The 8,826-nt window shown below is 44.7% G+C and overlaps 1 non-coding gene across 1 annotated transcript; it reads left to right on the forward strand.

Annotated features, from left to right (window-relative positions):
- The first annotated feature begins 223 nt into the window (after nucleotides 1–223).
- On the forward strand, nucleotides 224–330 carry LOC148212397 (small nucleolar RNA R71). The gene has a single exon (XR_015790033.1). It is a non-coding gene; the product is annotated as a small nucleolar RNA R71 (small nucleolar RNA).
- Nucleotides 331–8,826: the final 8,496 nt, after the last annotated feature.

Below are 8,826 nucleotides of genomic sequence, written 5' to 3' on the forward strand. Positions count from 1 at the left end.
ATCTGCTACTACATCATCTGTTACTAACCCCGTGAGGCTTCCTACTGTTAATATTGATCGTGACTTTGACCATTGATGTTTGTTCCGTGAAATCCTCTGCAAAATGTCAAAGGCTTCTGCGTATGGTTTAGATAGCAAAGCTCCATTGGTTGAAGCATCAATCACTAATTTCATAGCTTCATTCAGTCAATTATAGTAAGTCTCGATTTGTATGCAGCGTGGTATTCCATGATGAGGGCATTTCTGCAGCAATCCCTTGAATCTTATCCAAGATTCACTCAAGGATTCTCCTGGTAGTTGCTGAAAGTTGTTAACCTTGTTCCTAAGTTCAGCATTCTTCGAAGGTGGGAAATATTGCTTTCGAAATTTTTCTACTAAGTCATTCCACGAAGTGATCGATTTAGCAGGTAAGGAGTCCAACCATGCTCTGGCATTATCCCTTAAAGAGTAAGGGAACAAATTTAATCTCATAGCTTCCTTACTGACTCCATATTATTTAAACGAATCAGCCATTTGAATGAAATATCTTAGGCGTCTATGAGGGTCTTCTGATGCTAGCCCATTAAACGGTCCCACCGTTTGTAACATCTGAAACATTGCAGGCTTCAGCTTAAATCTTCCTGCCTCGATGATTGGATCAACAAAGACAGGATTGAAATCATAAAAGGCAGGAGTCGCGTATGCTTTAATTTCCTGCTTTGTGTCGTCAGCGAGCAGAACAGTGTTCAGGGAAGGTGCTGGAATGGCAGCTCTATCCCCTGGTATCCTCACTACTCCATCCTCAGGTGGGTTTTGTTCGTTGAGATTCATTTCAACTTCCTCTACCAGTCTCTTCTCAAGGTTCGTTCTGATTCCGGGTCAAAAGCGAATTCAAAGGTAGGGAAGTTGCTTATCCACTACTTCAAAACACTCTTGAAACACAAGTAGAAAGGTCTTTAAGCACCGTATCTCAAAATGGCTAACCACAATTTATAAAATCAATAATTTCCTGGCAATAGCGCCAAAAACTTGTTCGTTCTCTTACTAATGGAAAAAATATAACGCAAATATACACTAATGGTCAATTATAGCACTAAACAAGGTCGTCTCCTCAGGGAATTTAGCTTATAACAAGTGGTTAATAATTTTGAAATACAAAAAAGAATATAATAAAATAATATGTGATAATGGGTGTTTGTTCAAGTAAGAGAAAACAGAAAATCATAAGAACAACAGTAGAGCAGAATCAGTTTGAAGTACTCCTGAAACTTCCACCACAAATACAAAAACACAAGGGGTTTTCGAATGATTTAAGGATTTGGGGGGAAGAATTCCACAAACTGTTTTCGTCGCTCGCTACTTCAAAACACTCTTAGAACTCTCAACGCCCAGACTTTCACGGCTCTCTCCCAAGTTACCCAGTAAATGTTTTAACCCAACTCTCATTGTGGTTAGAACAAGCTATAAAACAGTCTAAAGGCGCTATAGAGTGAACCCCACCCATGGGTGTTTACTACTCTATTTCAGAAAGAACGCAGAAAACTATAGCTAACAAAAGTAGACCAGGGCAGCGTATCAACGCTACCACATTATATAAGTCCCTTTTGCCTTTTCGATTAGGTTGTGTCGTGTAGTTTATTTGCGTAGTCAATTTTGAGAGCATTTGTGTGCAATTAGGAGGCGATAACTCTCGACGTTGGCAGCACACAGAGGGGCAAATCAATATCATTATCTTGAGTAATTAGTTTTTGATTATTCTGAGTAAATCACAAAGAGGTCATCGATGACTTTTCCCTGCTGCATCAGAACGCAACCTAAGCCCCTTCGTGAAGCGTCACTATACACCACCAAACTTCCCGACCCATCCGGTACTGTTAACACTGGGGCCGTGACCAAACGCTGCTTCAGTTCTTGGAAGCTTTTCTCACATTCGTCGATCCAAATGAACGTAGCATTCTTGCGGGTTAACTGAGTCCACGGTGCCGCTACCCGAGAGAAATCCTGGACGAACCTTCTATAATAGCCGGATAGACCGAGAAAACTGCGGATTTCTGTCACTGTGCGAGGCCTTGGCCAACCACTGACCGCCTCCACCTTGGCCGGGTCCACAGCAATACCTTCCCTGGTGACTATGTGGCCAAGGAAAGCCACCTTAACCAGCCAAAACTCACATTTCGAGAACTTCGCGTACAGGCTGTTCTTCCTCAAAGCGGTAAGAACCTGCCGCAGATGTCCTTCGTGCTGCTCTTCCATAACGGAGTAAATTAGAATATCGTCGATAAACACGATCACGAACAGATCCAAAAATTCCTTAAAAACTCGATTCATAAGATCCATAAATGCCGCAGGGGCATTAGTGAGTCCGAAAGACATAACGGTAAACTCATAATGCCCATACCTGGTTCTGAAGGCTGTCCTAGGTATGTCGGCGTCTTTAATTCTCAGCTGGTGGTACCCCGATCGTAGGTCTATCTTCGAGAACACCCTTGCTCCTTTTAGTTGGTCAAAGAGGTCATCGATGCGAGGAAGGGGGTACCTATTTTTTATTGTCACCTTGTTCAGAACCCGGTAGTCAACACAAAGTCGCATAGATCCATCCTTCTTTTTCACAAACAGCACGGGAGCACCCCAAGGAGACACACTCGGGCGAATGAAGCCTTTGTCTAAGAGCTCTTCCAGCTGAACCTTAAGCTCCTTAAATTCCGCTGGAGCCATGCGGTACGGTGCCTTTGAAATGGGAGCTGTCCCGGGTGGTAAGTCGATACAAAAATCCAGTTCACGAACAGGGGGTAGCCCCGGTAGGTCATTGGGGAACACATCTGGGAACTCTCTGACCACGGGAACGGAGTCGATATTAGGTGGAGTCTTACTAATGTCGACGACGTTGGCTAAATATCCCCAAGCTCCATTCTGCAACAGGCGTCTTGCCTTCAACGCTGATACTGTCCTTGGGACTCTACCCGTAACCCCTTTAAACGTAAAGTTCCGACCCGAAGGTAGTTGGAAGGAGACTTCTCTTCTCGAGCAATTAATGTTGGCTTGGTTGGTAGCTAGCCAATCCATGCCCACAATAACGTCAAAATCTTGCATGTCCAGCTGAATCAGTCTTGCCCTTAGAGTCTGATTATCAAAAGACAACTCACATGCCCTCACCTTTTGGCTAGCTATCAAAATCGACCCTGATGGTGTAGAAACCGACAACAAAAACCCTAACGGCTCTAATTCGAGGGTTGCCTGACGAACAAACGCAGAAGAGATGAAGGTGTGGCTCGACCCTGAATCAAACAATACATACGCAGGCACATCATGGACTAAAACAATACCTGGATCACAATGTAAAGATAAGGACATACGCTCACACACAAAGCCCAAAAAAAATGAGAAGAAATACCTGTGACAACTGTTTCGGCATCCGCCGCTTCCTTGCGAGTAAGTGCGAAGACACGAGCCCTTTGGTTATTTCCCTGCGTCGAAACTGGTGGTGGAATCCTCTGACCCAACCTCTGCGTATTTGCGGCCGACATGGGACATTCCCTTGCAAAATGCCCCTCTCTTCCGCACCTGAAACAACCCTTACTTCCCGTCCAGCACTGCCCTGTATGTCTTTTCTGGCAGGTGAGGCATACTGGCGGCATGCCCTGGTGTTGAGTCTGGCGCTGGGGTGCTCTCAAAACCGGGTCGGCATAAGTCGAAGGAAACTTCCTTTTCACACCTGAAGATGATCCGACCTCTGGCAGAGGTGAGGCTTTGTTGGAAACATCCTTATCCATAACCAAGGCGCCCCTAACCGCTTCAGCATAGGTGGTGGGTCGCTGGAGGTCCACCGGGCCTCTGATTCCCTTGCGCAAGCCTTTAACAAACCTCTTGATCTTTAAAGCCTCAGTGGGAATCAACTCTAGAGCGAAACGGGAGAGTTCCGTGAACTTCCTTTCATACTGTGCCACCGATAAAGTTCCTTGGACTAGATGCAGGAATTCTGCCTCCTTCATGTCTTTCACAGTCTCCGGATAGTAGTAGTCGTACAACAAGTTCTTGAACCTTGCCCACGGAATTGGTACATTCGCATGATCCTCTGCCGCTGCTACTGAGTCCCACCAGTTCAGGGCCTCGCCTCTCAACATAAAAACCGCGCCCTTCACCTTGAATTGGTCTTCGCAACCAAGATACGCGTAAAGGGCTTCCAACTCTCTGATCCACTCTTCCGGTGCAGTCGCTCTTTCACTCTCGCCGTCAAAGGTTGGGGGTCCGTAGCGCTTGAAATCCTTGATGAAGCGAGCCTCGCTCTAGGGTGTATGAAGGAGCTTGGACCCCGCCCACTCCTGCGGCGTTACTGATCACTACTTGCAAGGCTTCCACAAGCAATGCCAATTGAGGGTTCACCTGAGGAACTGCTGGGGGAACTGGAGGATCTGCCCGCTCTCGAGCGGCTGCTGGAGGAAATGGAGGGACTACTCCTGCCTGATTCCCAGCAGGAGGGGGCGGTGGATCCGTTCCGTTCACACCTCCGGGAGCGGGGTCGACGTCAGCTCGCAATCTCATACTACGACGGGGAGGCATTGTCTGGAAGAACGGCACAAAATTTCGATAAGACATTAGCACGATACTCCACGCATAGACTAAAAGGAAAAAGTGGCAGTCGAAATCCCCATAATAGAAAAAGGTCCACCACATTCTATTTGCTACGCTTAATAAACATACTCTATGTCTAGCGAAACAAAGCGGCAACAAAAACTGATGAGAAAAATTTCAGCGCACAAGTAAATCATGGGAAATGTATAAGCTCTCAAGGATAAGCATGAAGCGTACCTGGTGATGACGAGGAGGTCGACCGAGATCACTACTCCTACGTATGCTAGTTTCTAACTCAGTCTACAGGAACGTTTCGGCTCTGATACCAACTGTAACGCCCCAGGATTTTATATAACATCCTAGGCAACGCTAAATAATTCTCCTGGCTAACCTTAACTCTAAACACGAGATAAGCAATTCCCTGGGAAAATTATTTAGATGAAATAAAGCTTCGACTCCCATACGTTCTATCAGAAATATAAATGTCATAAACTGTCAGGACTTCACCCTCCATGGGCAATTTAAAAACAACAACATCTCATATTCGCCTCAGTGGCAAAAATTCTTAAAATAAATAAAAACAACCGTACACCTAAACTCCAACGACAACAACGACGTGTTTACCAACAACATCCATAACAAATAAAGTAGTTCTAAAGAATACAAAATTTCCTCTGCGGTTCACACCTAGCAATAACATAAATCTCAAGGCTACTCGTACCCAACGACCCTTCCATCTATCCTCACTAACTAAGCTAGTGATCCTTCCTCGGTCAAGCCCTCTCCATGTCATCACCGCGGTCGACCCCGTTCACACTTGAAAACATAAGGAGACAAAGGGGGGTGAGTACATAAGGTACTCCGTAAGTAGCACTTCCTAACTAGCACAAAAATCATGCTCACAGTCACGACATAAAGAACAACACAATAGCAAGGCAATCAAATAAGCAGTGAGAGATAACGAACAAATAACTTGACATTTAGAACAAAACAAGAGCAAGGCAATCAAATAAGCAGTGAGAGATAGCGAACAAATAACTTGACATTTACATACAACAACCAAGCGTCGACACTACCAATACCACAACCCATGATTCACTAGCCCTTGTCTCATAGTACTAAACCTTCCTCTGCACCCCCCCTGTGTTACTCCCCGCTTAACTTCTCGAGGTATGACGGCTCTTGACATTTATTCCCAAGTTACCATGCCCTCTCATTTTACAGTACTTGATGTTCGACCTTGCCATTTATTCCCAAGGCCTAGCACCACTACTGCGCAAGCACCACTCTACTTTTATCCCTCAAGCCTAACTACTCGAGTCGCATTGGCCCTTGATATTTATCCCCAAGGCGTCAATACTCCTCTACAGAAGCTTGACGTTCGGCCTTGCCATTTATTCCCAAGGCCTGAACTGTGCACCGGTCCTTGTCGTTTATCCCCAAGGTACCGATGACTTCCCAGCGTATTGGTCCTTGACATTTATCCCGAGACCCCAATACTCGTTTACAGAAGTTTGACGTTCGGCCTTGTCATTTATTCGCAAGGCCACTACTCAAGGCTTTGAACCTCCAAGCGATTTATATGCATTTTCAAGTCAGAACCCATAGTTAACGGACTATCAACCCGTCCCTTTACCCTTCACCCTTCACCACTTCACTAACCCTCCCATGACCACCTACAGGTAAGTTTCCCACATTCTAAATCACTGCACCGTTCACAAGCATGCTTTTCCTCGTAATGAACAAAATACATCCACAACTCGCAACCAGAACAATAAAAACTAAATTATCAATTTAACAACGCGAGCATTTCATTTACATCACATTTGCAAAACATCATGAGCCAGTTACTTCTAACTACAACCATTCAGAACCTACTAGTCACCTACATCAATAAAAAAAACAGGAAGCATGTTTCCTCAGAAGTGTTCGATAATTGAAAGACGGCAACAATCAAAACTAACAATCCCTACGTGCTCAATTAAATTATTTTTAACAAGAAAACAGCATCAAAACCATTCCGTTAACGCTAATTAACGCACGCACTCGCCCCCTAGTGCTACTTACACAACCACGTCTTTAAGTTTGCGTCGATCTCACACCTAAGCACCAAAAATAGAAAAATACAGCAATTTAAATGTGCTGTTCAGCCTTCGAAAACGACTCTACGAGGGTTCAAAGGGCTCATTAGCGCAAAACGACTTCGTGTAGGTGTGGGTAAATTAGATCTAGCTTGCAAAGGTGTGGGTAGCGTAAATCGGGCTTCGAACGGATGAAGATAATCGCCGAACACCACCAAAACACTGCTGTCCACGTTTTTGCAGTAGCGAAAAGTGCCCAAAACGACCTCCAACGACTTCGTTTTGATGTCCGTTACTACAAAACAACTTCGCTTAGGTGTGGGTATTCCAAATCGGTTTCGTTTGGATGTGGGTAATCCAAATCTAACTTCGAATAAATGTGGGTCAAAGAAAAGTTACCGGGTTCCACGGATCTAAGCTATTCGAGGTTGTTAGGCTCGTTGGATCGGAGAAGGGACGCCGCGAAAATAGCCTCACGTGTATCGATGCCGCCTGCAGCAGCCCGAACGTCACGCGCCGCCGCTGCCCGTCGCACGCCGCTGCTGCCCGTCGCACGTCGTCGCCGTCTGCCGCTGCCCAACACCACGCGCCGCCGCTGCCTGTCGCACGCCGCTGCTGCCCGTCGCGCGCTGCCGCCGTCTGCCGCTGCCCAACGCCGCGCTGCTGCTGCCCGACGCCCGCGCCTGCTGCTGTCCCGTCGTCGGTACTGCTTCATCGGAGAAAGAATTTCGGATGGGGGGCCTGGCGGCTCCAAACGAAAGGGGAGGGTGGAAGAAGATGAGGAAGGTGAACAAGATGGGCTAGGGTTGTTTTGTTTTAAATTCCCCTTTTCCTTATGTTTTGCAACATAGACCAACTTGGGCTTGTTAACAAACCAATAATATAATTTTGTAGTTGATCCAATGGCCCAGAGCAAGTGTCACATAGCGGAATCCGTAATAAACATAACTTAATAAATACTACACGCTACTAACTAACCACTAAAGCTGTAACAACACACACTAGCCGAGATGCCACACTAAAATTAAATAAAGATCACTGATGAATCAAATAAAATAAAAAAAATGAAATAAATAAATAAATCAATAACTAAAATCCATTTTGTTATAAAATTTCCCGGAACTTGGGGCAAGCTAACCTGAGTAACGCGGGGCGTTACAGCATTTGTGTGCAATTAGGAGGCGATAACTCTCGACGTTGGCAACACACAGCGGGGCAAATCAATATCATTATCTTGAGTAATTAGTTTTTGATTATTCTGAGTTATTTTATTCCTATACCTAAGTATATTGTGTTTAAATACTTAGAAGCTGAAGCTTTTGTTGCGACCCCTAGAGAGTGAATATATGTGGGGAGATATATTTCTGAGTGCTTGTATCCAATCTCATCTTAGTGAAACCCTCATCTAAGTGAAAGACTAGACGTAGGCCATAGTTGGGATGAACTAGTATAAAGTCCTGTGTCATTTTATTCTTTCCGTTAACTCTCATATATTTTTGTGTGATTGGCTTATCTATCAGGAAAGTTGTGGAATGGTAAATTGTTTGGAGAGCCTAATTTCCCAACAAGTGGTATCACTGCTGTAAGGTTGTAGTATCATGGGATCTAGTCAGAAGTCATATGGTTACTTTGAGGGGGTGTTGAGATTTGATGGGGAGAACTTTGGGTTTTAAAAGATGCAAATGACAGATCTTCTTACATACAAGAAGATACACAAAATCCTGAAAGAACGATTGGTCGCTGGGATATCAGACAAAGAGTGGCGAGCCTCATGCCGAGTCTAAAAACAGTAATAGAAATGATGAAGGTTTTGATTGACAGGTCTGAAAAATCTTCTACCAACAGCAAGGTGTATCTCATTACGAGATACTTCAACATCCACATGGAACCTCTTCCAACATAAATGAAGTCACCGATCTAATGAACAAGTTGGAGTCTACGGAGATCACTCTTTTAGAGGAGGTGAAGGCCATAAAGTTGTTATCATATTTGCCTGACAGTTGGGAGACCATGAAGACACCTGTGTCAAATTCAGTAGACAGTGGGAGTATTAATTTCTCAAATATTTGTGACGCTGTAATAGCTGAAGAGATTCACAAGAAAGGATGTGGAAAGAATTCTGGTTCTACTTATGGGTTGGAAAAGCATGTAGAATCAACCTTGGTAGTTCATAGCAGAGGAAAAGGGAAAAGGGAAT

This window comes from Momordica charantia (genome assembly GCF_013281855.1).
Source record: "Momordica charantia cultivar OHB3-1 chromosome 3 unlocalized genomic scaffold, Mcharantia_2.0 BLBB01000003.1, whole genome shotgun sequence".
NCBI classification, from domain to species: domain Eukaryota; kingdom Viridiplantae; phylum Streptophyta; class Magnoliopsida; order Cucurbitales; family Cucurbitaceae; genus Momordica; species Momordica charantia.